The sequence below is a fragment of the Lepisma saccharinum genome, chromosome 4, assembly GCF_977018435.1.
Source record: "Lepisma saccharinum chromosome 4, izLepSacc3.1, whole genome shotgun sequence".
In the NCBI taxonomy this organism is placed as follows: Eukaryota; Metazoa; Arthropoda; class Insecta; order Zygentoma; family Lepismatidae; genus Lepisma; species Lepisma saccharinum.
The window spans coordinates 46,854,329-46,871,123 of NC_139232.1; positions in this window are offsets into that span (position 1 = coordinate 46,854,329).

Consider the following 16,795-nt stretch of genomic DNA (forward strand, 5'->3'; position numbering starts at 1 on the left):
GCGATTTTATGGGTTGAGTGAAAAAGGGCCATTTTTGGGATATAGTATATGGCAATGCTAGCAAGTTGAAATATTGTCAACACATTTACGTGAAAAATCATAAAGATTTTGTGCCGAAATTTGATTCTTGAGAGAATCAATCGTAGTCTGCCTCTGGTTACACTGAATTCTCTTCGCTCACTTTCGATGCTACTATCCTGTTCTTTTAATTGATTCAGCATGGCATATTATTTGGAGTAGCGTGTGTGCATTGCTGAAAAGTATTTTACTACTCATTCTTATGCACATGTGCAAGAGGGTTTTCAAGTAAAATCCCCTGCTTCTGTTTTACAACTAGTCAAATACCAACAAATGATCCCACAAATTGATAAGAGTTGGTATTATTATTGTAGATTAGGCACACACAGGAGATGTACTACGTAGAAATTTTCAGTGAAAAGTGCTCGCTCGACCAGGACTCGAACCTGGGTGTCTGGCATACCGTATGATTTCTCTAACCACTGAGCCGGCCTGGCCTTGCATGATTTCTCGCTGTCGCTGTTTTACCCGTGTGGAATCGTCTGCCAGTGCTACCGCAACGGGATGTGTTGCCTTTGAAACACAGTAGACTTCCAGGGTGGCGACAGATCTGGAAAACCAGGAAAAGTCAGGGAATTTGAGGCGTCAAAAAAAGTCAGGGAATTTAGTCTTAATTGACTTTTTTCATTTTTATTTTTTAAATTAATTTAAAGATGTCGTTATGGAACTTTGAACGGGAACAGGAAATCTCGTTTGTAACTTTCGGCCTCAACTTTTAGGCCCCTTTTATGCGCAACACAACCATGGCGCCAGAAACCAGTGATGGCAGGAGGAGAGAGAGAGAGAAATTTCTCTCGTCCGGGCTTCTTGGCGGGAAATTTAAATTCAAACACTCTTTGGAGGAAAATTGTTATAACTCGGGTACTATGGGAGCAATCTACTTCGGATAAGTTTTGTTTTTCAGCTAAAACATCAGCGCATGCAACCATGTACAATTCAGAACACCGGACCGACGGCGAAGGGCATGGGGGGACACGTCCATCGAATTTCAATGGAAAAAAACAAAAATCTGGAGTTTCCCCCTCTTCCTCTGCTATTATAGGGAGAAGGCACGAACTTTAGTATTCTTTTCAAAGAATGGAAATTTCTCAAGAGAATGAAACATGTTTCATGTTCTTGGGTACCATACAAGTTGAATAATAACCCAAAATGTTCTTTTTTCTTTTTTTTTTTACGAAAAATAGGTAATTTGCATTTTTGGGTATAACTCTGGCACTATGGGAGCAATCTACTTCGGATAAGTTTTGTTTTGCAGCTAAAACATCAGAGCATGCAACCGTGTACAATTCAGAACGCCGAACCGAGGAAGGGGGGTTTGGGGGCGTGACCACGAAATTTCAATAAAAGAAACATAAAAATCTGGAGTTTGCCCCCTATTCTCCCGCTATTTTGGGGAAAAGTCGCAAACCTTAGTATTCTCTTCAAAGAATGGACGTTTCCAAAGAGATTGAAACATGTTTCATGTTCCTGGGTGCCATACAAGTTGAATAATGAGCTAAAATGTGAAACTGCTCAGAAATGTGGCATGGATATGTTGTGGAGAGGGGGGAGGTTGGTCATCAATATGAATTTCCCAGGCTTGCTTCAGACCTGTGTCAGAGTTTCCACCCAAACATAAGAGAATGAAGGTCCAAAAAGCACATTCATTTCGTAATCAGCACCATGATACCATATGGTATCATCGGGCCAGTATAACCTTACTCTGATGATACCATATGATATCATCGGGGGAGTAAAGGTTAAGACTAAATATTACGTGGAAAATGCATTGAATTATCATTTTTTGTTGTCCGTATGGGAGTAGTAAGGGGACTTGTCAACAGATGGTAGGGGATAAGAGTGGGTGGCGCCGTCTGATAGTTGTCGGACGTCGTAGTAAGGTATTTTGTTGGGCAAACTGAAGGAACATTGAAACAAATAGGTTCCATTGATACATACGATTTTTGTCGAATATCGCCACCCGACAAAGTATCTCACTACAACATGCGACAGAAATTGCATGGACTGCAACATCCAACAAAAATCGAATGCATAAACAAGAAGAGCTTTAGACTGCAAATATGCTGCTGGAATGTTATTACTCTTCTGGCTCACTTCACCTTATTTAATGTAGCAGTGCTTATGAAGGTTTTCTTTCATCATCCTGACGTATTACTGGTTTCTCACAAGTTAACATACGTTTACAATGGCATTGCACTATTCTTAGATATCAAGAAGATTCCAACCAAACGGGATATATATTGAATACTATCACGAAAAAGTGAAACATAAATCTGCATTGGTGAACGTTATAAAAATTGGCAAGTGCATGCTCCCAACCTCAAATTTACTGCAACACTAGTATTGCAATGAAATTAATGCCACTCTCTGTCCTGTCTGTTTAATCTCGTGAGAGATGGTCATTAATCTCTCACTGAGTAAGGTCAATGTCCAATATTATGAAATAAAATACTAATAATAATTACGTAAATATTTTAATATATTTACTCGAATCATTCAATCATAAAAGCAAATCACTTTCTTCAAGAATTGACGTTTCTCTGACAGCCCTGCTATACGAGGGATAGCCAGAAAGTAATTTCCGATTAGTAGGGACATTGATTTTTCGGAAACGCCAAAACTGTGAAAAATGGTAATTGCTGCGAAGTTACGTTTAGGAATGTGCAGTCATGTCTGGACACATTTTTCGCCCGTTCGAAATATCAAAATAATGCGAATTGTTGGCATTTTTAGCAATTTTTTTTAAAAGAAATGTCCTAGAACAACGAAAAATTCAATGAAATCCAACATTCGTCTTTTCTAGGACATGTTTGTCTACATAGAACATGCAAGTTTTCCAACATTTTACTCAAGAGTCAACTGTAGAGTTATACGTACATGGAATAATTCCGACAGCCACATTAAATCATGTATTTCCCACGATTTTTCAACTTCTATCAAAACCATTTGCATCACAAAGCAAAGTGGCAAGGTTCTTACAGGAGATCGAGTGCGTATCTACCGTCACACGGGAGCCACATCTTTGTATTTGTCGCACGAGATGTGTTTTGAATTACCAAGCTAAGTGCGCACCATTGGCATTTATCGAGCGAGTAATAATGGAGCTCAGTCTTTAGGGCGTCTGACAACTATGCAAGAGACCCCGGGATTGATCCCTGCAGGCGAGAACTGAGATGTTTTACACCTATTCAAACTGCTCCGGCACCCACCCAGCATCATATGAAGCTGGTACCTTGAGGAAACTTTGAGGGATAAAGGTAGCCAGGGACGTGGTGCTGATCACATCACCCCCACCTTCAGCCGTGATCAAGAAAGTGTGGGGCCCTAACTCCACACTCCTATACACCTTCATGGAAATGTGCAGGGGAGCACTTTACTTTTACTTCCTCAAAAATCTATTCCAACATATCAAACTGTCACGAAAATACCTAGACCATGTGACCTCCAATTTAAAATAATAGTTTAAAAGCACAATGCAGTATTAAGTTTCGGTATATTTGGCAGATAAATGTTCTAAAACGAAAACGCGAATTTTGGGAAACGTAACTTTAACAAGTCAAAAGAAGATAATGCCAATTTTTGGTGCCATAATATATCGGTATCTGTCACGTGAGATTGATTGATTATAATTTTTTGGGTGCGTCGCCACTTATGGTCATTATGCACCCTTCAGTATGTACGGGGATAATTCCATTATCTAAAATCCTTAGCATAAAATTAAAAAAAGGGGTATGGAAAATAACTTTTCCAAAATAACTTTCAAGATATCAAACTCTCACGAAGAGCCGTAAGCCATGTGACTTACAATTTGAAACAGTAGTTTAAAACACCATGAAGGTATAATTTGAGATATTTGCCAGAAAATGCGCTAAAATGAAAATGTGAATTTTGGGGAAAATAACACCGTATAGTAAAAAATAAGAAAATACACCAATTTGTAAAGAAATAACAAAATATCAAGGTCCCTACCGATTAGCCATAAAAAAAAAACATGAATATCAGTTGTAATTTATTGCATTAGTAACAGTGAGTCCTAACCTAATTTTCGGCTTAATCACCACGTTGTTCTGGCATTTGTCGTAGCATGGCACTAAATTTTGTATGCCCATGTTATATGTGTCTGACAGCAAAGACTGGAACTATCTCTATCGCAGTGTACGTAGTTGTCAAATCCTTGCCCTGCCAGAAACCTCTTCAGTTAAACAAAGAGATGAAAGTCTGTACATTCAAGGCCAGGGCTGTACAGGGAGTGTGTCAAGATCTCTCACCTGAAGTGATTCAAAGGGTCCGTGTGTACTCAGCTTTATGGGGTTGTGCACATTCGATTGGCCTTCCGTGAATTGTCTGCACCATCATCTGACCATACTATCACTCACGACGTCCGGTCTGCACACCTCACACGATTGCTGGTGGCTCTGTGCCAAATTCTGAGTGTGCAATGTGGGCTACATCACAATCGGTGGGAGACTGTTTGAGAGCTGCAATCTTTAACCTAGAACTGTCCTAAAACGGCTGCATTGCAACTGTACCAGATTACAGCTACATGCCACCTCTTCCTGCCTGCATGTGTGTGTGTCTATCTCTGACCACTTGTGCTGTGTATAGGCACCATTGGAGCTTTTTACAGGATGCCCCTCGTATATGAACTTTCAGAAGCTTTTATTATTAGTGTGTTCCTGTTTTAATGTGTGCTTAGCTAAATGAGGTACCTATACAATGCAATTCTATAAATTCCTTGCGTTACATTTCTAATACATACCCTTTTCGTATGCATTAATGGTATAACCACTTGGATATACTGTACTGAAGCAGAAATCCCATTGATAATGTGAAGGAAATATGACACTTTATTTTGTTCGATTCAGTTGTTTCACTTATATGCAAGAGTTAAGTTGTTTGCTTTACAGAGAAGAGAGAAGTAGCTTTATGCATTGAAAAATGAGTCCACACTCATGGTAATGTATAAGGAGACTGATAAATTACAAATTGTATTTCTTAATCAATCACTCTTATCTCATTTAGTCGTAACTTTAAAAATAATCAAGTATTTTATTTTAAACTTACTGCATATGACAAAATTCCGTAATCTTGTGAATTGTAATAATTTTCCAAACTCACTATTTTGCAGTTTGAATTCAAATCATAGAGAATAGAGAAATTAAGTCAATTTCATAGAATATAATATTGGTACTTAACAAAACCATACGTGGATCTGTATGAGTTTATTATTTCCATTTGCAAAAACAGCAATTTAGTTTAGTTTGTAATTGTCAGGGAAGAATGTAAATTTTGTCCTGGAAAACCTGGAAAAGTCAGGGAATTTCATTTCTGCTTGTTTGTAGCCACCCTGACTTCGACATTGCCTGGTTCCTCCCAGCATAACTAATTCACTAACTCTCTAGCCTTCTTAAACCCAAAGGTTCATGGCGGCAGCAACACAGGCCTTCCATCTATCCCTATCTTGAACAAGATCTATATACTCGTTTCCATCCCTACCGATTTCCTTTAAGTCTATCTCAACGTTGTCCCTCCATCTTCGTCTTGGCCTTCCTACAGGTCTCCTACCATCAGGTTTCCCAACAAGAATCCTGTAAACTCCTCTTTCCTCTCCCGTTCATGCCACATGGCCTGCCCACCTAAGTCTTCTTGATTTAATCATTCTAATAATATCTGGACATGAATACAAATTATGTAACCTTCTCCACTCGCCTGTCTCCTCATCCCTTTCAGGTCCAAATATTTTCCTAAGGATCTTATTTTTCAACTACTCTCAATTTATGTTCCTCTTTCAATGTAAGGGACCAAGTTTCGCATCCATACAATAAATAATACAGGCAAAATTACTGTTTTGTATATTTTAACTTTCAGTTTCTTAGATATTAAACGAGAAGACAAAAGTTTATGAAGAGAGAAGTAACATGCATGTCCTGAATTAAGCCTGCTTTTTATTTCCTCTTTAATTAATTTTCATTTGTTAGTATTAATCTGAAGTACTTAAATTTGGAAACTGGTTCAAAGGAGTTGTTATCAATAATTAGGTTTTGATTATTACCTAACACTTGGTTTCGGCTTGTAAGCATATATTTAGTTTTCTCTTTGTTAACTTCCAAACCTATCTCTTTAGCAGTTTTGAAAAATATTTTAACATTATTCTTAATTGTATTTATATCATCCCTTAATAAGTCTACATCATCTGCAACTGAGTCGCACCATTTAATTTTAGCGTTAGTTTGTTTTACCTTCCTAACAGCATATTCTAAGGCAAAATTAAAGAGCAGTGGAGATAATGCATCTCCTTGTTTTAACCCATCATGAATTGTAAATTTGTCAGACACATTAATACCCACACGAATTTTATTTTATCATACTAACAAGCTTCTTAGGTATTCCAAACTCTACTAATATATTATATAATCTATCTCTCTTGACCGAATCATATGCTTTTTTGAAATCAATGAATAGCTGATGGACATTTTGATTATATTCCCACTTTTTTTCAAGTGTCTGTGTAATGTGAAAAATTTGATGTTATGTTTAAATCCACATTGATAATCACCTATAATTTCATTAGCATATGGGGTTAGTCTTGCTAAAATAATGTTAGATAATATTTTATATGTTGTTGAAAGTAGAGAAATTCCACGCTAATTATTGCAGTTCATTTTATCACCTTTTTTAAACGCAGGAACAATTACACTGATGAACAAATTCAAACTTTCTTTTGCTCCTTTGAACGAAAATAGGTGATTATTTATAATTCGACCCCGCTGAATCCAAATCTGAAAGTAGAAATGCTGTATCACCTATCGTTTTCCCTGGATTTTCATTTTTTGTTTCTAATAAAAATTGAATTCCCTTTGTAATAATACATCGAAATTTGAAATTATTTTTGTTTGTTTGCTCATGAAATAAGATTTAAATATTGAAGTGAATAACTATGAAATATAAAAAAAAATTAAACAATATATATAGGACCGATTTTGACTGTTCAATGAAGAAATTTCATGCAAAAAAAAGGAAAAAAACACATTTTTACTGGCATTTTCAAAATTTCTTTTTTGAACTCTGTCGTTTGTAACTGCCACCAGAAACCTCTTTCTTGAGGTTCCAACAGGAGTCTGCTAACATGTTCTGTACCGATTTTCCTGCATATCGTTTCGCCATGACAGAAATATCCTGGTGAAATCTCTCGCCTCATTCCTCACTAACCGCGCCCAAGTTAAGGGGGGAAAAGTCCAAATGCGAATGTAAAAAGTGAATTTTCAAGGACATATTGCACCCCATGCGCTGATAACACTTCAACAAGTTCCTTGTAGTTGTCAGCTTTCACATTTCCAAGAAAATTACAGCATACTTGTCTGAAAGCTTACCATGCGTATTTCTCTTTTTCTGTTAGCAATTCCACAAAGTTGTCATCATGAATGATCTCACGGATTTGCGGCCCAAAAAATATGCCTTCTTTTAACTTACTATCACTGAGTTTTGGAAATGTTTTTCTCAAGTACCCAAAACCCTCACCGTGTTTATCCAAAGCCTTAACAAACTTTTTCATGAGCCTTAACTTTATATGCAACGGTGGTAACAAAATCTTGTATTTCTCAAGTAGAGGGTGATTCCTAACACTCTTCTCTCCAGGAATTAACTTTTTTCATATGGGTCAATTCACAATGTTGTAATGTTAATCTTCTGCCCGGCTGTCCCATTCGCAAAAAAAGCAACAAAATTTTGTAAACCCAGATTGCATGCCCAACAGTATACCAATCATTTTGAGATCTCCGCATATATACCAACCATATTTTTCATAAATTATCACTTTTAATATTGTATCCATATTTTCATATGTTTCCTTCACGGTGGAAGAATAGGCAAGGGGTACTGATGGGTATATATTCCCATTATGCAACAATACTACTTTTAAACTATTTTAGATGAATCTAAATATAGTCTCCACTCGTTTGGGTTGTGACTCCTTCCAAGTTCTTGCAGAAGGCCTACTACATCATTGCAGTAAGTTAACTCATTACTAACAGAAAAAAAATGTGTCAGTAATTGTTGTCGTTTCCGATATGACACCTTAACACCATCTTGTAATAAATTCCACCCTCGGAGACGAGAACCTAATAATTCCGCTTGAACTTTAGAAAGGTTGAAGTCTCTGACTAGATCATTTAGTTCGGATTGGGAAATAAAGTGAGGTATATTTGGATCTGGAAAATTTGGATCGGTGTTTGAATATGAGGGTCCAGGTTCGTCATCTGGAGAAGCACTGCTTGGTTCTGTTTCATCCACTGTCTATTCTTGAGGACGCTTCGGAATTGGTATAAAATCGTGACTCATAGGTTTCTTGGCTGAAGGAACATCAGGATAAAATATAGAATGTTTTGATTTAGAACTATATCCCACTATGTTTGTTAAACAGAAGTAACAATCCGTAGTATGATCTTTCTGTTCTGTCCATATTACATGGTTTCCGAAGGGCATTGATTTGTGAGTGCCATTAAGCCAACCACGTAAAGTTCGCGAACAATTACAACAAATTTTACCTGGTGCCCAGCTTTTTCCCTCGTCTAGTACTTTACTTCTAAAATACAACTCATATGCTTTTTTCACTATAGGAGAGATAGTATTTCTCTGTGACTTCGGAGTAAATTCCCCGTAAACATAAAAAAACAAGTTCGGGTTATTCACACATTTGCGTGACATGGAGAACTCATTAATTCAGTTATAATATATTTCTTTAAAAAAAACAATTATGAATGCTCTGATCATTTTGTTAAAATACAACTTACACTTCACTTCACTATACACAATACTACATTCACAATTTCAGGAACATACACAAACATAAAATACGGCTACTCGCAAAGGCTACTCGCGAAGTTATCGGAAAGGAAGTTAAGACTCGACTAACCCACAAAAGAACAAATTTTAACAGAGAAACAGGAAATTTCTCTACTGCCAGATGTTTCCTCCACTAAATTTTAAGTGCCAGTCATAAACACACAAGGTCGCTGAAAAGTTCTTATCCATTTGCTAGGAACCAAACGTTAAGTCGGATGCGGAGCAGGGTGCGGAGACCTGAAACCATAAAACAATAAAATGTGGGTGTTCTGCAAAAAACTTTAGGTGATACAGGAAAACGGATGCGATATTCGTTATCAGCACATCTGAATACATAAAGATCACTTAGTTTTATTTAAAGGAGTATTTCATTGTTTATCAGTGTTATGGATTCTTTCCACTGTTGAGGTATTTCTTCTTTATTCCATATTAAACAAATGAATTTATGAATTTGACATATTCATATTCCACCATATTTAATTAACTCAGCTGGTATTAAATCAATGCCAGGTGCTTTGTTTTTCTTTAGCCTTTTAATAGCACCTTTAACTAGTCAAGTTAGGTTCTGGAACTAAAGGTTCTGCTGTGTGCACTTCATTTACTTCTGATTTATCTCCTACATGAACATTTAAAAGGTCATTAAAGTAGTTCTTCCATCTACAGTGCGTTCATTTCGATCTTCAACCGAGAAATCGGGAGAAGTGTGGCGGGCGGCGCTGACGGAGATGACGACATTTGCGGCATGTAATGCTCGCTTATATTTATGGACATATGCAGACATTTATATAAATAGTGCAAAACGAGCACTAACCTGTGTTATAACACACAAAAGTTCTTCTGTAATTCATCCAAGTTCTGCCCTTATATACACAAATAAATACGCTTTAGAAACGATGTTAAGAGCCACAGATAATAAAAGATTTTAATCATAGTTTTGACCAGTAACCACCTGCTTAAGTTTATATCCTTGAAAGAGTTTTGTGTCGATGGGGATCGTTTGGAGGTTTCGAATGTGCAACACTGTATCAAGATTACGCTGCAGATGAAACCGTTAAAAATTAGTGGTTTTCGTGAGCTTCCCGGCAATCCGAAATCTCCGAGCTCGAGTTTTTGGTTCCTTCGTGACTAGATGAAGACAGAGCTGTGAATATAGTGGCGAGCAGATGTAAACCAAGAGTGTGTTAATTTCGTACTGTGCGCAAGTGTGTTATTCTTGGTTACTTGCCGTTACTTGTTTGTGTTATTGCAGTGTGTATGTGTGTTGTGTCAGTGAGACGATTGGAATGCCAGCCGCAAGGTTCACGTTAGAACAAAGAATTTTTATGTATGACACTTACTTGAAAACAGACTCGTGTCGAGACGTGTGTAGGCAATTTGTTCAGAAATTCCCAGGCGTTTCACCTCCACATAGAGATACGGTTAGACATCTTGTCCTTAAATTACGAGAAACTGGATCGTTAAATTTTAAAACAGCTAAGCAAAAACGACGGATTCTAATCGAAGCAAAACTCGATGAAATTGGTGCATCGTTAGAACGTTCTCCAAACAAACCTCTACGCCGTGTTTCACAGGAGATGGGCGTGTCAGAATCATCAGCACATACAGCCACTAAGCTACTAAAATGTAAACTGTAGAGAGTTTCTATGGTGCAAGAATTACGGCCCCCTGACAACGTAAGTAGAGTAAATTTCTGTAATTGGGTTTTGCAGAATATTATACAGATCATTCCCTGACATTTGCTACGAGGCTCAGAATCAAGCGGCCCGGCGTCAGCGCTTGTCTTTCCCGGTGAACGAGGTCCGCGACAGTCGCATACAGTCTGTTTTTTTTCGCTCTCTTTCCCTTTCTGTTGATGTTGCAGACTGACGCCAGTATAATCCTCCCTCGGAAGTTGTGTTGTGTCGTGTCCGTGTGTTGAAGATTGTGGCTTAATATGGCACCACAAAAGTTTACATTACAACAAAGGATTTATCTTGTCGAGTGTTACTTCGAAAAGAGAAATTGTGGAGAAGTCCGACGACGTTTTTGCAACGAAATTTCCTGGAGTTCCCTTTCCACATAGGACCACTATATTAAACCTCGTAAAAAAGTTTAGAGTAACAGGTTCAGTTCTGAATAAAAGTGAAAAGAAAAATGGGGAACTCTAAAAAATAAAGTATACAAAGACAATCCGCACACCATCCGTGAGTTAAAAGAGAGTATTGTATGAGAAATCGGGAGATGAACTTGCACGTGTAATTGCCAATTTCATTCGGAGATGTCAGGAATTTGTTGCAGAAGAGGAACATCATTTTCAACACCTTCTGTAGTCAAGGTTAGTACACAATATGAAAACTAATTTTAATAGCCGACTCTAGCGACTGTCGCGGACCCCGTTCACCGGGAAAGAGAAGCGCTGATGCCGGGCCACTTGCCGCTGAGTCTCGTAGCGAATGTTAGGGATTGCTCTGTAGATGATATTGTTGATCCACAGTTAATATTTTTTTTGGATGAGGCATGGTTTCACTTGCGTGGTCATGTTTGTTCACAGAACAGTAGATACTAGGACACTGAAAATCCCTGAATAATACACGAAGTTCCGTTACATGATGCAAAAATTGGTGTATGGTGTGCTGTAAGTGCAAAAAGAATAATAGGTCCTATATTTTTTGAAGACACAATAACTTCAGAGAGGTACCGCACACAAATACTCACGCCGTTTTTTCAGTTGTTTTCAGATAATGAGAGACAATATGGGTATTTTCAACAAGATTCGGCCACAGCCCATACCGCCGCTGATTCTTTGGACGCTATAAGGGAGGTGTTTGACGACAATAATTTCTAGAGGTTTATGGCCTTCACGTTCGCCAGATCTTACCGTATGTGACAATTATTTGTGGGGAACCTTAAAAAATCGAGTCTACCGAAATAACCCTCATAGCATCGACGAACTAAAAGACAATATAACGGCAGAACTTGGAAGAATTACGGAAGAAGAACTTTTGCGTTTGTATCAAAATTTCATCAAACGAGGCCAGGAATGTGTGAATGTAGGTGGACATCACTTTGAACAACTCTTACAACACAGGTTAGTGCTCGTTTTGCAATATTTATAAAAATGTCTGCATATGTCCATAAAAATAAGCGGGCATTACAGGCCGCAGATGTCGACATCTCCATCAGCGCTGCTCGCCACGCTTCTCCCGATCTCTCGGCTGAAGATCGAAATGAACGCACGATATTTAGAATATTGCTTGGGTCAGCTAGAAAATCAGTCTTTATCTTTTATCAAGTTTACTTTAGGTTGCCACCCTTTTCTAAATTAATTTACACCTTTATATAAATCTGATATTTTTGTTTTTGCTGTTTGTTTCAATTTCGTTAATTTTGCGTTTCAAGTAATCTCTTTTTTTACTTCTAAACGTGCGGTTAACTTCTCGCTTTATTCTACATTATAATTGCTTAGATTTGTATCATCAGAGTTATTTAACCACCTAAGTCTAGCCTGATTACTAATTTCTATTAGATTATGACATTCATTACCAAACCATGGCTTACTTTTCCTTGGTTTATGGTATCCTGTGCTTTCTTTAGCTGCTGATTCTATTGCATTATGTATGTGCTCCCAATTTTTATTTACGTCTGTTTTATTTATATTTTCATCATCATTTAAATCCTGCAAAACATCAAATCTATTTGACAGTTTAATGTGGTAATCTTTCTTAATTCTTTCATCAGCAAATTTTCCTATATTCAATTTTATAACGTTTAGATTTTGTTGCTTTTGATTTATCACTGCTTTCTTTCTCTTAATTTAGCAATTACTAAGCACCTCTATGTGTACTAAGGTCAATTATACTAGTATGCCTTCGTGCAACAAAACGAAAAGTACCCTGGATTACAGATAATGTTAAATTAATTATGAGGTTACGCGACAACATGCTGTTAAAATTTAAACGAACAAATAATCCTGACCATTGGAATGAATATAAGAGATTGCGTAACTTCGCTACTTCAGTCGTAAGACAAGAAAAAAAGGCGTATTTTGAATACATCATTAATTCATCCAACGATTCGAAACAGATTTGGTAACACCTGCGAAGCTTGGGATATGGCAGGAAAAACAAAGTGGAGAGCCTTCCACTCGCACTAAATGACGCAAACGCACTGAACAAACATTTCGTCAACGTATCCTCCAAAATTGAAATTAATGAAGAACTAGTCTCGCAGCAATATGAGAAATGTTACGCCAGCAGTTTCGACCACAGTGCAGAGGCGTTCAGTTTCTGCGAGGTGGATGGTTCTCGCATCAGGAAAGCGATATACGAAATCCAATCAAATGCATCTGGTTCCGATGACATATCAATAAAAATGTTAAAGCTCTCTCTTCATCATATCCTCCCACCGCTCACGCACATAATCAACTACTCACTCTACACGGGCAGTTTCCCTGATTCTTGGAAGGAGGCAACGGTAATTCCCATCCCTAAAAAACAGAACCCGGTTTCTGTGAATGACTTGCGGCCCATCAGCATTCTGCCGGTGCTTTCAAAAATCATCGAAAAAATTGCAAATGATCAAATTCGAAAGCATATTGACAAACTTCATATCCTTCCCCGGCAGCAATCCGGTTTTCGCCCTCACCATAGCACACAAAGTAACCGACGACATTTTTAAATCGGTGGATCAATCTAACTTAACGCTACTGGTGTTGCTCGACATTAGCAAGGCCTTTGACACTATACCGCATAAGCTCCTTCTGGCCAAGCTTCATTATTATAAATTCTCGCCGACTGCACTTAAATGGTTCGAAACTTATCTTAGTGGAAGAAAACAGCGGGTTAAGACAGGGGAGCTATCTTTTCCACTTCACGTACGAGCTGGGGTGCCTCAGGGCTCGATCCTTGGTCCACTGCTATTCACGCTCTCGGCCGCTGATTTAGTCAAGTCTGTGAAAATATGCAACGTTCACTGTTATGCTGACGACACTCAATTGTATATATCCACACGCATATCAAAATTGCAGGACGCGGTCGCACTTTTAAACCAAGATTTGAAGAACATAAGCGATTGGTGCGCTTCAAATGGGATAGTAATAAATTCAAACAAATCAATATTTACAATTATCGGAACAGGCAGTCTCTTGAAACATATTAATATTAACATCAATGGATGCGAAATAATTCTTCACACACAGCGTATTAAATTTTCTGAAACAGTAAAAAACCTAGGACTGATCATGAACCAGCGGCTCGATTGGTCTGAGCAGGTGATACAACAATGTGGCAAGGCATTTTCGATATTAAAAAGCCTCTATCTTCTGGTAGACTTTCTCTCTCCTAAGATAAAATTAAACCTAGTGCAGTCTCTTATCTTCCCCCTGTTTGACTATTGTGACGTCGTTTACGGGCTAAGAATAACGAAAAAGCTTCCAATAAAAATACAGAAAGTTCAAAATGCATGCATTAGATATGTAATATAGAACAAAAAAGTATGAACATATTCTCCCTGTGCTTAATGAGCACGGAATCCTCTCCATGGCAGGACGGAGAAAACTGCACTTGTTTTGTACACTGCACAACATAATTAATAGCAAGAGCCCAAACTACCTCTTTTCAAAATTAAACTTCAGAAGCAAAATTCACTCGCATTCAACCAGAAACGCTGCCAGTTTCAGCTTACCTCGTTGCAGAACTTCAGCTTATCAGGCCTCTTTCAGCTACGCAGCACCCAAAGCCTGGAATGCACTACCAAATCTAACCAAAAATCAAAACTTCAGACGTTTTCGCGATATGCTCCGTGAATCACTGATCAACGATCAGAAGCAGGGTAAATCAACTTATGAATAATGATAAATACTGTGAGTTGCCAGAATTTTTTTTTTCTTACTATCAACTTTCTCGACTTCAGTTACTTTATTGTCTAATTCACTGCCAATATTGTTCCAATGTATATGATTTTATTCCTTTTGTATTTTATTGTACTTTCTTGATCAATTTCTTTGTAATCTGAATTTAATTTTAATTTTTAGTTTTTATCTATTCTATTGTATGAGATTTTATTCCATTTGTATTTTATTGTACTTTCTTGTTCATTTTCTTTGTAATCTTGAATTTTATTTTATTTTAATTTTTAATATGTACTTTTTGGGGTTAGGTGGTAGACCAGCAACAGCTGAACCTTGCCCAGCAATAAAGTCAATTCAATTCAATTCAATCAATGAGAATATGATCTATCTGAATATGAGTTTTACCATCTGGAGAAGACCAGGTATATTTATGGATATCTTTATGTTTAAAAGTGTTACTTTTCACAATTAAATTCTTTGAGGTTGCAAAAGTAACCAATCTTATACCATTATCATTACTTAATTCATGAAGACTTTATTTACCAATCGTGGGTTTAAATCTTCTTTGCCAATCTGTGCATTACAGTCACCTAACAGAATTTTCATATCATACTGAGAAAATTTATCAAAGACCTGTTCTAACTCTGCATAAAAATCGTCTTTAGTATTATCATCTTTATCTTCCATTGGTGCATGTATGTTTATTAAAATAATTTTACACCACCTACCCTGTAAAATTGCATATGATATCCTATCATTAATAAATTCTACTGTTTTAAGAGCCGAGATAATTCTATTATTTATGAAAAAGCCTCTTCCAAAAGTTTTTTACAGTCCCTTCTCCTGGCCACCTAACTTTCTGGAGAGCTAAAAAAAAGAAAAAGTGCTCCCCTGTGCATAGCACCATGCCATGAAGGCGTATAGAGGATGTGGGGGTAACGCCCCACACTTTCTTGATCCGGTCGTGAATGGGGGTGATGTGATCAGCATCACGCCCCTGACTGCCTTTACCCCCCAGTGTTTCCCCCAGGTACCCATGTTATTCGACGCTGGGTGGGCGCCGGGGCCGCTTTCAGCTACTACATCTAACTATCTCATTAACTGTACACTGAAATGCTCCAGGCCGGTAAAGGCTCAGAACATTCCAGGTGGCTAATTTAATATCCTTATTCCTAATGTAGATCTTATCCTTAGTCCAGAGACCTCCGAAAGTAGTCCCCGCCCGGAGATTCGAAAGGGGGAATATTTTACCTCCGGAATATCCATGGTCTCATATTGCTGTTTCTTGACATGTCTTTTTACAGTGCAGAGTTGTCAGTTCTACGCCTAACCCCCAATATGAATAGAGGACCGCACCTGTCATTGGTCAGCGGATCCCTCGGATCTAGCTGGGAGGATCAAATTGTAATCCACCAACCATACCCCACTGATGCCAATTGTGGGACGCTCATAGAGCCTTGACAGGATAACTCGGTAAATCCCAACAGAGCAAAATGTTGACCATTTCACTCTGTTGGTTGACTAATTGCAGTGAACAAGTCACTGGGCGATGAGGTCGTCACATCCCTACGCCTAAATTTTATGGACGTGTATATAAATTTGTCCATTGGTTAAATGTTGTATAAACCAAGATACGTGGTTCCTCCCAGCATAGAGATGCATTTTCGCTGAAAATTTCTACGTAGTACATTTCCTGTGTGTGCCTGATCTTCAATAATTAACATCTCTACGGTGGGAGGAACCAGGCAACGTCGAAGTCTACTGTATTTCAAAGGCAACAAATCCCATTGTCGTAGCACTGGCAGAGAAGATTCCATGCAGGTAAAACGGGGACAGTGAAAAATCAGGCGAGGCCAGGCCGGCTCAGTAGCTTAGTGGTTAAAGCAATGGCACGGTATATCAGAGACCCGTGTTCGAGTCCTGGTCAAACCTGCATTTTTCCCTGAAATTTTCTACGTTGATATATATTGTTGAAAATCAATTCTCAGATGTTTTCAGCAAATTAACAATATTTTTCAAAATAATTTAATTGCTTTTATTTGGATAAAT